Below are 10,423 nucleotides of genomic sequence, written 5' to 3'. Positions count from 1 at the left end.
GAGGGAGGGAGGGAGGGGGAGTTGGAAAACCAGAGGGGAGAGGAACGCAATGGAATATTCTGGGAAATGGCTTAGCTGGCTGGCTGGGATCCTGAACACGTGCAACCTCTTGCTTCTTGTCAAGCAACCGAGGGGAACACAACTTGGGACTTGGGCAAGAAGCAGCAGAATGAAGTTACTCAGCTCCATGCCCCGGGCGATTTCAGAACAGCCAAACATATTTAATTGCAAATGATCATGTTTCAGTTCTTCTTATTTAACTTTTCCATTTGATTTCTTAATAAGTACGTCATGCCCTGCTGATTTGTCTCTGCAGTTGGCACTTCAGCCAGGTATGTTGCAGTTATTATTAATTTTTGCCATGCTTGACTTGGAAGGTTTCATCAAGCATTTACCGTAAGTGAGGCAGATGGATGGCCTTCTATCTCCCGCATAGGCAGTTCCCTAAAGAATGCAGACAGACCAAATTCCTGGCATTTTCATGACCCTTGTAAGCCTGGAACACAAAGAGCTGGCTGTGATGGTCATGGAAAACACTGTGTCCCCCCCCCCAAAAAAAGTGCTGTGAAGGTTAAATCCCACTTTTACAGGAACGCAAAAGGAGAAGGGAAGGTTACAAAGGTTGCTTCCATGTGACCTCATAACTGAGCATTCATTCTGATTTGCTTACACCAAATTTGCAAGGAAGTTGGACGACATTCATTCTGATTTGTTTGGAGATGAAGTTGCACCAAGCAAATGCTATCCCACCCTTTTCACTCCGTTTTTCTATATTCCCCACCCAACCCAAAAGAAGGTCTGGTTTTGGAGGTGGAAGCGAGTTTGTTGCACAAGAGCTCTAAATCAAGCTGAATGGTTCAACCTGAATTTGCTGGCGACATGATTGAATCCCACAGGGAAACGGTGCAAAAGAAAGTGCAAAGGTTTGCACAACTCTCAGGCAACTGGGGGCAGTCTAAAAATCTGCATGGCTGTGAATTTCTTTTCCCTCCCTCCCTCTCTTTTAAAAAAGAGCTTTGGGGTTCAGGTCTGCCTTTTCTCCTTAGCTCAGTAGGAGAGCATCTGCTTTGCATGCAGAAGGTCGCAGGTTCAACTCCTGTCGGGGTTTGGAAAGGCTCCTTGCTTAAAACTCCTGGAGAGTCGCTACCAGTCGGTGTAGACAATACTGAGCTAGATAGCTTTCGGACAGTAATGATCAAATTACTTTAATAGTGGCTGAATTCTTGAGTGCTGTCCATGTAGAAAGACTGGGCCATTATAAAGAGATTTAGTGGCTATATTGTATTATTTATGCAAATTGATTTTCTCTGGAGTTAAAGATCTGACTGGGACAAAGCTTGTTATGTTGAGCTTGTATTTTGCACAATTTGTATATGGTGTTTGTGTGGTTTGCTATGCCTAATAAAGGATATTTGATTGATTGATTACTGAGCTAGATGGGCAAATGCTCTTGCTCAGCATAAGACATCTTCCTGTGTCCCTGTGCTCCAATGACCTGAAACCCTGCAAAGGCATCTTCCTCAAAAAGCCAGTGGCAGCCAGCATTGCAAGGGATGGTGGTAATAAGTGGCAGGCGCATTGGCCGAATTCAAGGGCGTTGTTAGGGAGTAACCCAAGAGACCGGAGACCTGGCTCTTTTGAACAGAGCCTCAGAGAGCCTACTCATTTCTCTCCCCTTTGTTAAAACAACAACAGCCACATTAAATTATAAACAGGCATATAAATTAGCAGTCATCATACGTAGTCATTCACATGGCATTAAAACTTGGGAAATTATTTTGCAGTACAAATTCAGCTCACATCCACGGGATATACTTCAATCTAAAGCGTTCAGATAATTTCTTCATAATTTCTGCAACGGAGACAGAAAGGACACGTACATGTATTCAGTGCTTTTTTTTTTCCCTTAAAAAATGTTTCGGGGTACTCTCATTTTGACTCAAGGAAACCACCAGTTTATAGTTCAAATCGGGGAAAATAAATACAGTATATGGACAAAAGTCCCCCTCCCCCCAAAAAAGCACTGCATGTGTTTGTCTTAGAAGACCACCTTTGTGTTGGGTCATTGTTTTTGAAATTTTCAATAAAGTCTGTAAAAAAAACAAAAAACAAAAACAAAATAACCTTTGCAAATTTTGTAGGGCTGTCAAAGGTCTTCAATTTTCATTCCGACTCACATCCATCACACGCAAGGCTGTTTCCATTCTGCTGCAGTTCACATTTCGCCCAAACTACATTACTCCCCTCACTGTCTGCTGAGGTGGAATTTTACGTAACTGATAACGTTATCACGACATCATTCCGCACCATTCATTTCAATGTAAAGGAAACGCAGTGTAAATGGGTTGGAAACAATATAATCAATTACGTTCTGTTTGCAGATTGAAAAAAAGAACTGGAAATTGCAGAAGGGGTCCTGGAGTCCAGTATTTGAAGACTATGGAGAGAAGACAGTATGATTTAGATAAAACAGGGGTAGGCAACCTAAGGCCCGTGGGCTGGATGTGGCCTAATTGCCTTCTCAATCCGGCCCACGGATGGTCCAGGAATCAGCGTGTTTTTACATGAGTAGAAAGTGTCCTTTTATTCAAAATGCATCTCTGGGTTATTTGTGGGGCTTGCCTGGTGTTTTTACATGAGTAGAAGGTGTGCTTTTATTTAAAATGCATCTCTGGGTTATTTGTGGGGCATAGGAATTCGTTCATTCCCCCCCCCCCAAAATATAGTCTGGCTCACCACATGGTCTGAGGGATGGTGGACCGGCCCATGGCTGAAAAAGGTTGCTGACCAGTGAGCTAAAATCAGGAATCAGAAGGTCTTTGCTTTCCATTTGATGGAACAGCAAGGGCCGTATCGCTTATCAGGTGCCCGACCAAAAATTGTGTATAGGGAGCTGCCTTAAGGAGCTGAGCCAAACCAGAGTTTCATCTATCTCAGTCCTGCCTGCACTGACAGTAGCTCTCCGTGGTGACAGACTCAAGTTTTCCCCATCTCTCCCTGGAGATGGCAGAGACTGAACCTAAGACCATCTCCAAGTGTGAAACAGAGGCTCTGGCACTGAACCATGGCCCTTTCCCACACTGCACAGAGAGAGGAGAAAGAATGAGGGACTGGGGGGGGGGGTGTTAATGCCAAAGTCAGAACCAGCAGAATACTACGCATGGTGATATTTGTTCAAGGCCCAGGTGGCTACGTGTTGAAAAATAAATAAATCCCGAGCCAGCTTGACATATATCATCAGGGAGGATTTTTGCTTGCTGAGACACACCCCTCACCCCCCACCCAAGAGGTATGTGCCCCTACCCACTACTTTGGCCCCTTGCCCATGCCTTGATAGAGGGAATGTTCTCCTTCACAAGCTGGGATTGTCTTGTACAAAGGTCAAGAGATGTAGAGAGGAGCAGTTTAAATGACAAGGTTATGCAAGGCTGCTGTGCTGAAAGGAAATTCCTGGCCAGAAAGTGCCTCTGTTTTCTGTCTGTTTATTGCACAGCTAGTCTACGTGCCTCCCAGGTTGAGCAGAAACAGAGTAGGGGGTTTATCTACTGTGGAGAATGCAGGCGGTGGAGGCTCTTTCTTAAAGGTGTGACTCATTGCCAGGGGACAAGGAGCAATTATTTGTGAACTGGGAATGGAGGATGGGCGAAATTGGGTTCAGTTTGCATTTAAAGGCGAACTTGCCTAATTCACAGTTCCTGAAACGATACACCTGGCACAGGAAAACTCAGCCCTCCAGATGTTTTGGGACTACAACTCCCGCCATCCCTAGCTAACAGGACCAGTGGTCAGGGATGATGGGAGTTGTAGTCCCAAAACATCTGGAGGGCCAAGTTTGCCTATGCCCACGATACACAAACCGAAACATGGCCATCCTTTCCAATTCGCACCTCTCTGAATTATGCACTGCAGTTTTCCAGCCGAGTCATGTTTTCCAAAAAGCATTTACAAGGGCATTGTGTGTGTAGAACGTATAGAAATGTGACAGTCACATACAAAAATGCATCAAAATATAGAAAATTGCTTTGCGGGGGGAAAGGTGTGTTTTAGGCAAATTAGGCAGATAAAAGAGTATATATTAGGATAAATTCATCAATGAATCTTCATGATAACTAGAAAAATAAAACAGTGAAGTGATGTGAAAATATGGAGAACTGAATTTAAGACTAGAAAAATGCAAAAGTGAGGGAAAACATAATTGACTAATATATATAATAAATAAACAGCTGATGCAAATACCTGAGAAGGTCTTTAGGGAAGGAGGCAGTATTTCCAATACTTGGAACCAAGCAGGTTTTTTTTAAAACAAACGTGAGCAGCTTGAATTGGGCCCAAAAACAAACTGGCAAGAAATGCAGAGCACACTTTACAAGAGAGTAAGCCATATGGAAATCAGTGGGCCATGCAAGAGATACAGGATAGTGCTGAACGTCAAAGAAAACTTGAAGGATTTTTATAGAGCATGTCTTTCTCATTTTCTGACACTGGTTCTCCCCGTCATGGCAAGGAAGATTGTGCTTGTCAAATGAAGGATTAACCACTGTCTGTCAGGGACAAGGGTCCAGCCTGAAGGCAGATCAACCTGTCCATTAGCTCAATGCTTTTATGGCAAGCTAAGTACGAGGCTTGTGCACTAAGCGTAAGAACAACTTTTACAATAGATTCGCTCACTCAATGATTTATGCTTTCGGTTTAAGCCTACTCTAGCTGATAAAAGTTTGGGGCGGATTACATGTGTGCTGTAAGCTGTTTCTTTAAGGCAGAAGAGGTTAACATTGTTAAACAAAACTGATTAGACATTGTTTTTCCATCAGATGACAGCTGGACTAAATGGAATACACTTACCTTTTGCAAAATTGCAGGTGTGGCCCAGCATGATGCTGTCTTTTGCTTTCCTGGTATGTCCTTTTCACTGGTTACGGTAAAAGTATTTGTGATCAGATGTCTTGCAGGAGATTCCTGTCATCAGAAAGGTTACTATTAGCTTGGAGCAACTCTGGAAAAAACTAAAGTTTATCCTTGTAAGGTTACCCCACTCTTCTCAATCTGGCTCCTAATTACAATTATCTTTTGGGTCCCCGCTTCCCAGACATGAAATTTTCAAATTAATGTAATGGTTTGGCATTGCTTTATAAAAGGAATGGGGAATGCTTTTCAGCTTGAAGGTCACCATCTCTTCAGGGCAATTTCTGGAGGCCATATGTCCATATGAAGTTGTATGGAGGTTTCTGTCAGGAGTTCAGCCTACACTCAAGTAGGACCCTGGCAGGGACACATGCCCGACTGACATGTTCTCTCCCTCCTGGTCAATCGTTCGGGAGTTTCATAAGCTTTCTTCAGCCCGAGCATCACAGTGACTGATGCCAACCGACACCGGCACACTTAGGGATCTGCAGAGTTTGCGCACCTTGTGTGACAGACCTCAGCAACTCAGCATTTTGGCTAATCTACTTTATTTACATATAAACACACACAGAGCACTGCAACATGGCTCCCTCTCTCTCTAGCATCAGACAGCAAAGAGAAAAAAAGAACAAAAGACAATAGTCTCACTTCATGGAACACAGTAACACAAACATCCTGTCTCTGTCACTTCCCACTCTGTGGAGTCAAAACATATACAGTCATATGATAGACAACAATCCCATGACTGCAATCATAGAGCAGGAATTCTAACAGCCCCCCCCGCCCGATTCTTACAGTCAAGAGTACTTCAGGCAAAGTTTCTTAGCCACATTCCATCCCCCACATCTGCCAGCTATTGTTGGAAGCTTTATGTCCTCAAAGTGATTCAGGATTACGGCAACAAAAGTGGTTACCTAGTGATTATTCACAAGTTACAGCTGGCTGTAGAAGAGGAACGGATTCTGGTGGCTCTGGGGTGTCCCTGAGGCTGTTCAAGGAAGCTGGGCAAAGGCACCAGGTGAGCTTTGCTTTGCCCTTGGCCTTAGTTGTACCTCTTGAAACAGACACTAAATTTTAACAATTCCAAAATACATTATTATTGTTGTTTTATTTATATCCTGTCTTTTTCCCAGATCCAAGCAGCTCACAAAACTCAAAACAAATACAGCTAAAATGCACACCACTAAATAAACTAAATAAATTAGAGGGACATGGGTGGTGCTGTGGGTTAAACCACAGAGCCTAGGACTTGCCGATCAGAAGGTCAGCGGTTCGAATCCCTGTGACGGGGTGAGCTCCTGTTGCTCGGTCCCTGCTCCTGCCCACCTAACAGTTCGAAAGCACGTCAAAGTGCAAGCAGATAAATAGGTACCACTCTGGCGGGAAGGTAAACGGCATTTCCGTGCGCTGCTCTGGTTCGCCAGAAGCGGCTTAGTCATGCTGGCCACATGACCCGGAAGCTGTATGCCGGCTCCCTCGCCCAATAAAGCGAGATGAGTGCCGCAACCCCAGAGTCGGTCACGACTGGACCTAATGGTCAGGGGTCCCTTTACCTTTTAAATATACTAACTTTGGGATGAAAACAATACAAAAGCATACCTATTAAAATGCAGATAGCTTAGAAAACAAAACAACCACTATTAAGAGCCCATTCCTTAAAAACAAAAAAACCAGCTCCCAAAAAGCCTACTGGAGTAAAAAAATGTCTTCACCTGCCAGTGGAAGGACATTCTATCAAAGTGATGTCGCTAGCCTATTGATGTGATGTCACCTGATTGACAAGTGGGTAATTGGAACCCTTGGTGGGTCAAGGTGAGTCCATGTGGTGGAGGTTACCTACCCTGGTTTAGAAGATTTCTTATCATCTGGATGAATGAGATAAGCATGTCCAATGTTACAATTTATACATTTTAAATCGTAATGCTCATCCGCTGTAATCCAGGCAGCCAAAGAAATAATACTTATATAACTAAGAAGTCCAACAACTGAAAGCCACAAAATAAAACTGAAATACCGCAAAGCATAATATATGCACTCATCACACCTGATCTCATATTTGATTTCTACAATACTTTCAAATGCAGAAGGAAAAAGGCTAAGACTAACTAATATGCTTTAGGCTGAAACTGAAATGCAAGTGTTTGTTGGTATTCAGCAAGATGTAGGTTTAGTTTGAATGTGATATTTCTGGAAATCTTGATCTCACTGGGCGAATGCAGACAATCATTTACCCAGTGGTTATGCATTACACGACTGCGTATGTAACCATGTGATGATCTAATCTCCTGTATCATCCGGCCAAGTGATGAGAATTTTATCATTCCTCCACTTCCTGGGTTTCTGATACAGAATTGTATTTGCAGGCTGATATGGATGATCAGCAATCAGCTGGTTACATGCGCAGCCTGGCAAACTATCCCTTGGTAAAGAACAACTAAGTTAATCTATACTCAGCTTGCCTTTGTGCTCAAGAACCAGAAAATAACAGAGAACAAACTAGGGTCCCTTTTTCCGATACAAGAGCATTTTTCCGATACAAGTCACTCCATTGTCTAGAAACATCGAGGGATACTCAATGCATGTAACTAGCGGCAAACCAACCACATGCACTGTGAGTCTATGGTCTTTTAATGGTGCATCTATGCACATTCTGTATAGTATGGATAGGACGTTGTCAGGGCTGCCTCAAGTCTCAGCTCACAAAAGACCAACGCCAATCTCTTCTTATATACAAAAGTGTTTATTGCAGTTCATTGTTTGCTTCACATCCGAGGCGCGCAGCCCTACGTCTGTTACGCTTAGACCGCTGAAGTCCCCTCTGAGTCAGTCCCTCCCCTGCACCAGTTTAAGAGGCTTGCGCTGCTCCACCTCTTTCTCTCTTTCCTTTTCCGCAGGGTCTTCCTGCCCGCTGGGGTTTCGCCCCTCCTGGATTCCTCTGACGCGGAATCCCCAGATTGCTCTTGCCCCCTCCTGCGGGCTTTGGGACCTGGCCCCTCCTCCGGGCTCCCTGTACTTCCGCGCGCCTCCACATTTGAACTTGGCGCGCGCGCCCAACCTCTAACCTTCCTTTTGACAGCTACACTACTCCCTTCACTACTCCCCTCCCCTTCCGGGAGGGTGGCTTGCTCCGACCTCCCTCCCTTCTCTGCTGCCGGAGCTGCTTCCCCTGATACACTGGAACCTCCACCCCCTTCGCTGCACTCTGGCGGGGAGGCTGGTCCTGACGCCCAGCTGCCACTTTGGGATCCCCCGCTGGCCCCCTGCTCCTGACACGTTCCCCCTGGGGCTCCCCTGGCCTTGACCACCGGCGCCCCCTTCTGGGAATCCTCTGATTCGCTGGAAAGACTCATGGAATCTCTTGAGTCATTGTCATCCTCTTCCTCGCTGTCCTGGGACTCATCCCCATCGCTCTCCATCTCCTGCCTACCCTGTGCCTCTGTCCCTGAACCCCTGACAGACGTATATTTCCTTTTTTAGTGATGGTTGAAATTACCATAATGGTCGCAACAGCAAATAAACTGAAAGATTATGAGTCTGTGGATGCAGCTCTGCAGTCCAGAAGCATGATTTGGTCTTACTTGTTTGTCTTAAACATCCTAACAAGGTTTTCTCAGATGAGGGATGGGTGGGTTAATCTATTTCTGGTTCATGTCAGGTTCACATATCAATTTAAAAAAAAAAAAATGTTTTATTTTTGCATTTTACAATATTTTAACAACAAAAATTAAATCTAAACAAATTCAACCTGCTTTTTCTTCAACCCCCCCATTATATATCACAATCTTACTACAAAACCAATTCAAACCTATTTACAAATGTTACCTTTTCACTCCCTTTATTACTTACTGCTCATGTCTGCTAATGTTTTTATCATTTACAACTTGTTTTCATATATTTGACAAATTTTCCCCATACCGTTAAGAAAAGTCTCTCATCTTGATCTCTTGTTCTTCCCGGCAAGTTTCGCCATCTCTGTGTATTCCATCTGTCTCAATTGCTGATGATGGACTTTCGTTGAAACTTCTTTCCATCTTTAGGCATATACCATTTGGGCAGCTGTGGTAGCATATACAAATAGCTTTTTTTCTTATCTTTGGGCACCTCTTCCTCAATTATACCTAAAAGATAAGCTTCTGGTTTTTTTAACAAAAGTTATTTTCAACATTTATAAATCCATTCCACTCTGACAGCAATGTGCATTCTGTGTATGTGCTATATAAATCCTGTTAAACAAAACAAATATATAACTGTAAAACAATAAAATAAAATGGATGGATATTTGAATATAAGTGTGTGTGTGTGTGTGTGTGTGTGTGTGTATTTGTTGTTGTTTAGTCGTTTAGTCATGTCCGACTCTTCGTGACTCCATGGACCAGAGCATGCCAGGCACTCCTGTCTTCCACTGCCTCCTGCAGTTTGGTCAAACTCATGCTGGTAGCTTCAAGCCATCTCGTCCTCTCTCGTCCCCTTCTCCTTGTGCCCTCCATCTTTCCCAACATCTGGGTCTTTTCTAGGGAGTCTTCTTTTCTCATGTGGTGGCCAAAGTATTGGAGCCTCAGCTTCAGGATCTGTCCTTCCAGTGAGCACTCAGGGCTGATTTCCTTAAGAATGGAGAGGTTTGATCTTCTTGCAGTCCATGGGACTCTCAAGAGTCTCCTCCAGCACCATAATTCAAAAGCATCAATTCTTTGGCGATCAGCCTTCTTTATGGTCCAGCTCTCACTTCCATACATCACTACTGGAAAAACCATAGCTTTAACTATACGGACTTTTGTTGTCAAGGTGATGTTCCTGTTTTTTAAGATGCTGTCTAGGTTTGTCATTGCTTTTCTCCCAAGAAACAGGCGTCTTTTAATTTTGTGACTATTTTCTTACAATATATATATTTCTAAACATTGGAGATAGAATATAGTCACTACAGTTGTTTACTTGGGTAACTACAGCGCTGTTGCAGCATCTGGTTTGTGTGAAAGGCCTTAGTGGGAAACAGCAATTTCCTCACTTCCATTGCAGGCATTTGGACTAGAATGATCGTCTACAATTCTATGATTTCTATGAACTGGACAAATGAATGTAGTGGTGAGCGAGGGGGCATCTAATCGTGCCCCTTTCTAAAAAAATTTTTTTTGTGTTTTTCTTTTTCTTTTTGTAAATCTACCCAACAACAACTACCAGACATTTAGAAGGCATCTGAAGGAAGCCCTGTTTAGGGAAGCTTTTAATGTTTGATGGACTACTGTATTTTAATATTTTGTTGGAAGCTGCCCAGAGTGGCTGGGGAATCCCAGCCAGATGGGCAGGGTATAAATGATAAATTATTATTATTATTACCCAAGAAAACAACAAAATTGGGATCAAGGGGTTTTCCCGGGACAGTGGAGGGAGGGTGTGCTGTGCCTCGTTGGGGTAGTGGTGGTGGAAGTGCTCTAGGAGGAGGGAGGACAAAAAAAAAATGGGTCAAGAAGGGTTGGGTTGAGAAAGCCTCTCCTCCTTCCAGAGGGGAGGAGTTGTGAGCGGGAGT

The 10,423-nt window shown here is 43.7% G+C and overlaps 1 long non-coding RNA gene across 1 annotated transcript; it reads right to left on the bottom strand.

Moving 5' to 3' along the window:
* Positions 1-29: 29 nt before the first annotated feature.
* LOC308463141 lies at positions 30-9,313 on the bottom strand. The gene is made up of 5 exons (XR_013979479.1): positions 8,818-9,313; positions 4,843-4,956; positions 2,369-2,437; positions 2,125-2,255; positions 30-496 (listed from the first exon to the last, which is right to left on the bottom strand). It is a non-coding gene; the product is annotated as an uncharacterized lncRNA (long non-coding RNA).
* Positions 9,314-10,423: the final 1,110 nt, after the last annotated feature.

This window comes from Podarcis pityusensis (genome assembly GCF_964106645.2).
Source record: "Podarcis pityusensis genome assembly, chromosome: 14".
NCBI lineage: Eukaryota > Metazoa > Chordata > Lepidosauria > Squamata > Lacertidae > Podarcis > Podarcis pityusensis.
Note: the sequence above shows the minus strand (reverse complement) of the source record. Positions and strands in the feature narration are given on the sequence as shown.